This window comes from Plasmopara halstedii, assembly GCF_900000015.1.
Source record: "Plasmopara halstedii genome assembly, contig: Scaffold_1651, whole genome shotgun sequence".
In the NCBI taxonomy this organism is placed as follows: Eukaryota; Oomycota; class Peronosporomycetes; order Peronosporales; family Peronosporaceae; genus Plasmopara; species Plasmopara halstedii.
Window position 1 is genome coordinate 21,289 of NW_020188562.1, and position 10,278 is coordinate 31,566.

The following is a 10,278-nucleotide window of genomic DNA, read 5'->3' on the forward strand; positions in this document are numbered from 1 at the left end:
ACATATTGTGTAGCGGGTCTAGACATGTTGGCGCATCGTTTTATACCGACAGCAATAATAATACGTAATTGGCTACACTTAGCCATTATATGAAGTACAAATATGATCCTTCTGTATGGATTGTGGGAATTTATATTAAAACGTTTACAATACGTTGCCCTCATATGTATGTATATGTGACATTCTCTATGACGTCACAGACAATCTGTGTAATGCTGACAGTTGACTCCTATCTGGGTATTCATAGTGGTGTCGAGACCGATGTGTCTTTGTCTTTAGAAGGGCCTAGCTAACGCTATTTACTTCTGCTGGAAAGTTTGCATAAAAGTTGAACGTTAAGCTTTTCGAAGTTTGAGCATCGGAAACCCGAGATCGTGAGCATCGGAAATCCGAGATCTTGTTTCAGTTTGAGCTGAGGTTCGGCTTCAGTACAGCCTTCATTGTAGCAATCAGATTTACAAGAACACACGGTTTAATCAGTCCAATCTCTTAATCAACTTGGGAGGGGTTTCGCATGTTGCAATGACCCATCAAATCATTTGAGTTCAGTTGCAAATTTGCTGATATATCTTTCTCTTTCCGTTCAAGTTGGGACTGCCCTTTTCCTTCCTCGCCAGGTATTTCTTCCAGGTCGCACAAGTGTGTGTTGAGTTTGAGGGGCTATTGTGAGCAAGTTAGGGTAGCACCTCCCAGCGATACTTGATGTGATCCGATGACGTGGCTGATAAGTCCGTCGACTTTTTCCTGTCTAAGCCATACCTATGTCCTCATCTAAGCAACATAGAGACATGGAAGGAGTTGCAGTACCACTCAGTCCATCAGTTTCGCAAACGAAAGAGCTGACGAATGAGATGTTTCCTTGTTTGTCTTTACAATAGTTGATGGCACTCAGCTGATGCGAGAAGTTATCGGAGAAGCTGCTTTCGTTTGCTTACTGCAATCCACTTTTCCGAATGATCTGTAGAACGCAGCCGTCAGTTTCCTGCATCATGAGATTATAGAACTCTGGAGAAGGTCACAACCCCTAGTTATTCTTTCAAAACGATGTCTCTGAATATTAACGTGACTTTCAACCTTGATTGGGAGAACGAGCCTCTCTTGTTAGGGTTTGTTGAGTTGGTTAAAGCAGTGACTACAAGATATCTGCGATATCCTTTGCAGCAAGTGCTGTTCGCGATGTCCAATCGTGAGTTCTGTGCGAACGGGCTGGTCGTGCGGTATGCGTTTGGCCGATCTAAACTGCTTTTTTTTCAGCCAAGAATACTTCAAGATCGAGCTAAAGAAGACGTTTGGTCCACCAAAAGTGGATTTCGTGTTGTCTATATCAAGGTCGTTGTGACCTACGCTCGTATGCACAGCGTGCTCGTTATTTGGTATCGAGCATTTTAAGAGCTAGTTGCCGTTTCAGCGCAAACTGTCACTTACATGGCAGGTTTGACTTTTGGGTTGATCCAAAATCGATTACTCCGTAAGTACCCGTAGACGCTGGACGAAGCCATCAACAATGCGATGAAAGAAGGGTATAGCATAAAGCAAGCCACGTTCATTGGCTTCGTACCGTGACAAACGCGTCAGACCACTGCTAAAGCCAGCAAACATATCTTACATTACAATGCCTAGAAAAGACCGTCCTTGCAAACCTTGAATGTTTTTTATGAGAAGACGGGATAGCTACAGCGTGTCTTTGCCGGGTTGGCAACAAATATAGAGTGCTCGTTCGGATAACAGTGGACGTTACAACGGATGATACCCAAGTGCTCCCAAGGGTAAAAGAACGGAAATGACCATGAGGGCCAAACTTCCAATTGGGCCCGAGAAAAAGACTGGGGGTGCAGTGAATACACAGAACGCTGGCCCAAACGTGCATAATGTACATACAGTTTCCACGAATAGTGTTTGTAGTGTCAGGCAAAATGCGACTTTGAGAAATCTCACAGAGTTTTGTTTAAGACTGGTGCGTCGAACAACATTGTTCAGACTCAAGCCATGAGTGGGAATGTGATCAGGCTGTTCAATATAAAAGCGGGATGATCGTTCTTTTAGCAAAAATCTACAATAAAAGTGTCAAAGCATGTATCTCGCTTGGTAGTGAAGTTTGGGAATTTATGAGGTGAAAACGAGTTAATCCTTCTCGACCTCGAAGACAAATTTGATATCATCCTAGGTATGCCATGGTTGAAGCGTCATCAGCCTAGCATTGACTGGATAAATATAAAGGTGCTTGTTGAGAAGTCTTGAAGCCCTAATTTGAGCTGCAAAACGACGAAGGAAATGGTATGGGCGCAGGCATTTTCTGAAGAATTTGCAGATGTCCAAAGTGACAGTATGGTGCGAGATGGCCCCATGCTCACAGGAAAAGCCCAAAAAGACTAAAGAAACGACACCAACGAGAGTTGGAGCAGTCAGGTGCCAAAAACTGTCTCTATTGCCATCAGCATAGAAAGCTTAAGCGGTACTAGTATAAAAAATACGAAGGCTGGAGGCAAACCCATGGCAAGAAAAGAAAAAGAAGGCCATCCTGTCGAGTCTTCCGTCAAGTATTTTGCGTCCCCCTGCACAAGCATTATTGATGAAGGTACTGGTCAAGAACAAGAGACTTTGAGCGAGTTTGTAAATGTTGTGGCCTACAACAAATAACGTGATGTTGACGTTATTTCTCACGTGAAAATTAAAAATAGTAAAAAAAAAACTTTGCCAAAAACTGGGCAAGACTACATTGAAGCGCAGTCTAAAATAACCAATAATTGCGCAGGTTTGTGCGATTGTGAAGTTCGACGAAAGAGTTATCAGCATTGCATGATGTGGAAGTCTAGGATGACAAGACACAAAAATATATGGTTGAAGAGCAGTCATGGGATGCTATCATACTAAATCATGTGGACAAACTTGCCACTCCCAGACAAGATGTCGTATAAATCGCCATTTGATAGAGGCGTTTTTCATGAGATTGACAAACATCCTATTACGAGAAGTTGTATTACACGGCAGTAGTCAATGCCAAAAATCAAGTCATCGCAGTCGACGCAGCAATAGAAATCATGTGCGTGCGTACATGTCTCCGCATTGCGGCTCCACCTTCTGTGTAGATATGGCAGCTGGTGGATTGCACATTATTTATATTTTCATTAAGCTACATGATACGACTGTCCCAGCGCAGACTCAGGGCCCACGCAAGGATATGATCCTTGATAAAATGGTTGGCAGAACTGTTCTCAGTGGGATCGATCTGAAAAATGGTTTGTATCAGATACGAATTCGCGAAAATGAACTGGATTTATACTTAGAACAAGTACGAGTGTAGCGGATGGCAATCCGCTGACTCCAAGAGTAATCATTGCCTTAACCCAAGATTAATTAACTCTTCCGTTTAAATTCAAAACTGACTTTATTTATTTTATCTGCGGCAAAACCGCCTCATTTTAAATGTATAGTTTCTCCTAAATATATATAATAAAATCAAAATACATGCATAACTACTGGCTACCCAGCCACGTATTGTATTCTTATTGGGGTGCAGTCACACCATGCCCATCTCGTGTGACACACACCCCTGTTACCAGGGTACGTGTAACCCCGTTACACCAAAGCACAATGTAAATTTTTAATGTACCGGCAAGAAAACATCTGACAACGTGAATATTTTCTTCTTTATCCATCGCAGCGTCAAAACACCAGAAGGATACTTGTATTCGCATCATGTCGCTCTTACCTGATATGAAGACGCAGCACATATGACATCATCATGTCGAGCAGTTGTGGCCTTGACTGACCAGTCGCTGTTGTTGTTGCTGTCGACCCGCTATTGCATGTCTTCTAATGCATATACTCTGTCTATGCATGCCCGCCAAAGTTGACAATGTGGTGATTATCAGCCATATCCATCACAGCGTCAATACACCACATGTAAGATTGGATATGCATCATACCGCTCTTAGCTGGTCATAACGACGCAGCACATATAGCAGCATCAGTCGAACAGCTATTGCCTTGAATAACAAGTACGAAGCACCGTTTATTTGTATGAAACAGGCCATTAAAACTTAGCTGTTTGCGAGCTGTTGCAAGTCTAACTTTTATAGATAGCACTTGTGAAGACGTTGCGAAGAATAGATGGTCCAATTTTGGATCCGGACGTGATATGTTAAAACAATTTTTTAACACAAATTGCGCTGAGAAATCAAAATCACTAAGCTGTGGGGATAGTTATCGATCACAACGCGAAACGTTAGTGCACCGCACGTTGATCTACGATAGTTGATACAACCTGCCTCCTGTTCACATGACACTACCCGCGGAGATTCCACGCACTGTAGTCGAGATTGAAAAGACGGTGACGCTGGGTATAAAAAGTTGTCAGGTTGGCACAATTTAGAAGTCGTGACAGAGTTGATCGAATAAACAAATTATCTCGGTTCTATTTTATGACTTTTGATAGGGTAGCAAAAGAAGTTTTTGTTTCAAACTAATCGAAGTGACGCAGCTACTTCTGACTTGTAGACGCTCTTCTATATATATTAGACATGCTATTTTGCTCACAGCACGTTGGCGGAGGAACCTTTAAAGCTAGACAACTCTCAGAGAGCAATAAATTACAGCCCTGCCTTTTAGAGACATGTACGTAGGAATAGGTAGATTGGATAAAGGGTTAAATCGGTACATTGTATCTTCTGCAGAAGTCTAATAACACATTGCGATATCTGATATATGTAATATCACAGGTTACTATAGACACCTAGATTTAGTTGATAGAATACACCACCAATGTTGTACTAATTCAATATTGCGGTTGACTTTTATGTTACCTGGGATCGCATACCGCTGTGCGGAAGACCTAGAGAGCTTGGAGCACTTTGTGCACGGACTGCCTAACGTTGAGGACTATTGAGCTCTGTCGTAGCGCCTCCTAGCCGACGAACAGACGAATGCGTCACTTCGTGCGACGGTAGAGCGTCTGGCGCCGTTCAAGATGGAGATCGTGGCACTCCGTGCTCAAAAGCAGTCACTGGTCCAGCTTCTGAGAAATCAAGCGCCTGTGGGCGCCGGATCCCGATCGGCTTAAGCAAGCCCACATAAAACATCGGGTAGGTGCGCATCTGTTCCAGAAGATTTAGCGTATGTACAAGGGCCACAACCTTAAAAGGTTCGATAAATCGTGGACAGAGCTTCCACTTGAAGACAGTAGAATATGCATGTGTAGGAAGTTTTTTAGCTTCTAATAAAATCAGGTTTCCGAACTCAATGTTTTCAACATTTCTTTTTCCTTTCGTCTGCATATTCCTTTTGCATGTCTTGGCTTTCAGCCATCGCATCGCGAACATGTCGTAAAACACCCAGTATAATAGACAGGAAGTCATCGACTTCTTTACGAACGGCGAGGGGGCTGATATCAGCTAGCCGTTCGGCTATACCTCCCCCATCAAGCCCTGAGCCATAAGATGGCGGCGTTAGAGAGACGCTAGGATGAACGAGCCCGTTCACGTAGAACGGCCGGTAACCGGTAGACGAATGCACTGCATTGTTTAGAGCAAACTCTATGAGTGGCAGCATGGCGCGGAGCGGCTTGAAGTCTCAGCACAGATGCTGCGAAGGTGGTCTGCAACGACGCGATTCACGCGCTCAGTTTGTTCATCGGTCTGCAGATGTTCCGCTGTTGACATAGTCAACTTGGTGCCCAGCACCTTGAAGATCGTCGACCGAAACTTCCCAAGTAAAGCGTGGGTCTCTATTAGTAACAATCGACTCCGGAAGTCCATGTTATCGAACGACACGATCCGCAAACAACGTCATGGTACCGACACCGTCGATGGTGTCCGGCACTGCCGCAAGATGTGCCATCTTGCTCAAACAGTCGACAAAGACCACGACATCCGTATTTGCCCGCCGAGTCCATTGGTAGTTCAAACACAAAGTCCATACTCATGGACTGCCAACACCCGGAGGGTAACAGTAAACTGGCGAGCGGCACCGCCGCATTCGAAGAGGGTTTCACCCTTCGACACGTCTCACACGAGCGTGCATATGTGCTCGTCCATTTGTATAGCTTAGGCTACCAGTCGTGGCAACTCACAGAGCTGTAGGTCCTCTCGCGACCGAGACGACCACTGAGTGGGGTGTCGTGGGTCTCATAGAGGATACGGTGCTTCAAAAACATCATCATGAGGAGCCACAATTTGTGGCGTATGCGTCGAGTCGGTGCTATAATACAGCAATCCGTTATTTAGCGAAATTCGATGCAACCGCGCGAAGAAAACTTCTTGTCCGAGTTTCCAAACTCCTTGCTTCCACGAGCCCGTAACAGCGCTACACGCATATCATCACCCGCGGATGCGGCGCGGATCAAATCAGTCAGTGACGACGTCACCGTCGTGACATGAGCAAGCTCATAATCCGGTCTGCGTGACAACTCATCAGTCAAAGCATTCTGCTTTTCTGGATTATACTGCACCTTGAAGTTATGTCCGGCGAAGAAGGAGAGTCACCTGGCCATCATGAGACTGTGTCGCAGTGCGTAGTGACGCATGATCTGTGTAGATCAAAGACGGCTTGGAGCCGAGTAGGTGCACTCTGAATTTGACAAGTGCATCCTTCATCGCAAGTAATTCCTTGTCGTGGAGCGGGTAGTTCCTCTCTGCAGCCTTGAGCTGGCGAGATTCGGACGCAATCATCCGATCTTTCCCCGTGGCAACTGCTTGCAGCAGTGCACAGCCGATGGCTAAGTCCGAAGCGTCACAGACGACACTAAAAGGACGGTGGGGGTCTGGCAACGCCAGTATTGGTGCATGAAGGGGACTGTTTTTGACCCCGTCAAAAGCCTTCTGATGCTCGGTGTCCCAACACCATTCCGCATCCTTCTAAACGAGATTCGACAATGGCCGTGCCATTAATCTGCATAATTCTCGCTGCACTTGTGCAATAGCTGGCGAGGCCAAGCCACTTGCACAAGTCCATTTGGTTCTTTGGAACCGGTCAGTCTACAACGGCCTTGACAATAGCGGGATCCGCTTGAAGGCCACGCTTCCCGATGAAGCACCCTAGAAGAGTTTTCTTCGGCGTCGAAGATGCACTTGTCTACATTAGCATACAGCTTATTCGTGCGCTTTCACTCGAGCACCGCTCTCAAATGGAAGATGTGGCTCTCTTCATCTGTCCTCCCGTGCCCCGCACGTATGTGGACGAAGATGTCGTCTGTGCATACGCCCGGTGGGGCCTGAGCAGCTGCGTCACAAGACGATTGAATGTTGGTGATGCATCTGATAGCCCGCCCTTGGAGTATCACCTGCCACTCCTAGAGCATGCCGTTTGGAGTACTCACCGCTGTCAGCGGAAGATCACTCGCTCTCGTGAGCGATTAGTAATACCCATTGACCAAGTCGAGTGCACTTTACTCTTTACATCCAACCATGTTGTTCTGGAGAACATCCTTCTCGGGAATCGGCGTCTGTACCGGAAATGGTGACTGCGTTGAGCTTATTGTAAGAGTGAATGATACTCCACTTGCCATGCAGAAGATACAGTCTTAAATGACTTGACCCTGTTGCGGGATGAACTAAAGTGCTGTCAGGTACAACGGGCCTGCCACATAGGTAAGCTACTTTTCAGCGAGCTCACGTTCACTAACGCACAGAGATTGAGTCTGTACCCTGATCCCGGATTCTGAATTGAATGCCTCTCTAGTGGCTTAGCCTCTTTTTAGCTTTGCAATTTCAAGAGAAGTATATGTCTAAATAGCGTTAATTAACACGTTGCTGACAATTAAACAAAACTGTCTTTATTATCTGATGTCTGGCTAGCAGCCACGAACTTTGTCTTTACCAAGCTCCATCATCTGAAACACCCAAGGAAAGTTGAGAATATTCACAATAGATCAAATGCAGCGGAGCTGCCGTGGCTTTGCGCTTTGAGGAAGTGTAAGTTAGGTCAACGACCTTTAGTTCTATACTTAGAACAAGTACGAGTGTAGCGGATCGCAATCCGCTAGCTTCAAGATTAAGTATTGCGTTAACCCAAGGCTAATTTACTTTTCCGTTTAAATCCAAAGCTGAATTTATTTATTTTATCTGCGGCAAAACCGCCTAATTTAAAATGTATAGATTTCCTAAATATGTATATTAAATATAAATACATGCATAACTAATGGCTACCCAGCCACGTACCGTATTCTTATTTGGGTGCAGTCACACCATACCCATCTCATGTGACACACACCCCTGTTACAAGGGTACGTGTAAACCCGTTACACTCTTTCCACTAAGATTGAGAGCATTTACAGTTTCAATCGATTATTGCCTTAACGAGGTTTGCGTGTCCGCTAGACACTGCAACTTGGTTCGTTGGAACAAAACGACTTACGTGCTCAATGAGCCCTGTGTCAACGACACAGAAGTCACCAAATCTCGCTGATTCTAACAGCGCACACGGGCAGAGCCTAACTTCGTCTCCCGCACGCGGTGCAACGTCGGACAGTGCGTCCGCGGCATCGAGGGATGTAAATACAAGGCTCGATGAACCCGAGCGTCGCGCTCCGCCTGCCTTCAAGGCACTGTCGAACTCTTCAAGGGACATCTCGCCCAGCATAAGAAAAGCTACCACTGCAGGCATAGCCTCGGGGCGGACGTCGCTATCTTCCTCACCCGTCATACCGTTGACGAGGCAGTATAACTGTGCGCCATAATCTACGGTAGACACAGCCTGGATCAGGGTCGACGCCCGGCGTCTTGCAGCCAGCATACGGTGTCGCCGTCGCCTCTGTACAGAGGTTTGATGTATCGGTAAGACCAGGGTGAACACGCACTCTGCGTCGTCCGGTGTCACCCTCACTGTCCGCTCCTTTGGAGCTCCGATGTTATCTACAACATCCGACGAAGAGCTGCTAACCCTGCAGTCTTCGTTCAGTGGATAACGTGCCACTCCACGCGCATCTGAAGGGCCGCGCCCAAGATGCCTCGAACTCTGTCCGACTAAGCCATTGATGGCATGCAGCGACTACTTCGCAACGAGAGCAGTGCTCAGTCGTTTACGTACCACGTCACGCGCATCTGAAGGGACGTGCCCAAGATGCCTCGGACTTTGTCCGACCATGTCACGCATGACATGCAGCGACTGCTCCGAAAATTATGGTTCAGAGCCAAGAAGGTGTGTCTTGAACTGACAGGAGCAAGCTTGTTTGTAAATAGCTACATGTTGTGGGCTTGGTAGCGCTAATTAAAACAGATATCGCGATTATGCCCATTTGTATCTGTTTGGAGTATAACACAGCCTGCGGAAAATATTTAAACGTCACAGATAACTCAAAATATTGATTAAGGTTTGAAAGAGCCAGAATAATTGCCAGCGTGAAGCTTTATTTCACAGCCTTTATTGCCACCTCTTCTGCCGCGCCTCAGCACCATTTGACATCATTTTAAAATGAGAATCAAAGCAGTTTGAATTCGGCATAATTTATACTACACTTATGCAAGTAATTGGCCTGGCTAAGTCACTTCCTTAAGTCCCTTTGGCACGATGGAATTTCTAATTTACGTTTTCCTTGAATTTTGTCAAAATTCTGCAGTCATTTTGCTCCATTGAGCAGTCCAAAAAGGAAATGTCGCCAGTGCTAGTGTATATCGGCAAATATTTATTCAGGCACACATTTCAGCACCGCTCACAATATGTATTCCTCATCGCAGTCCCTATGCTCTGCACAACTTTTGACAAATATCGGGTCAGCTATTTGTGTGTATAGCAAATTATAGGCGCATCATCAGGCAATCGGATCTCACTAAGGCGTTAAGCACTACCTGGCGTGTAACGGAATTACACGTACCCTAATAACAGGGGGGTGTGTCACACGAGATGGGCATGGTGTGACTGCACCCAATAAAGAATACGATATGTGGCTAGGTAGCCATGTATTTAGATTTTACTATAAATATATATTTAAAAAAAATCTAGACATTTAAAATTAGGCGGCTTTGCCGCAGATAAAATTAAATAAAAATCAGTTTTGAATGAGTTAATTAGCCTTGGTTAAGGTACTAACTACTCTTGGAGGTAGCGGATTGCGATCCGCTACACTCGTACTTGTTCTAAGTATAGAATTAAAGGTCGGTGACCTAAATTACGCTTCCTCAAGCGCTAAGCTGCGGTAGCCCCGCTGCACTTGGTAGCACTTGTTGTCAATCTACACCTAAATCGTTTAGGCTGATCCTCTGTGAGGATGAAACAATTTTCCTCTATGTCCCAGGGCATGCAGGACGGGCTTAACAAGCTGTGGTTCTTGCTTGGCCCTGAGGGCGT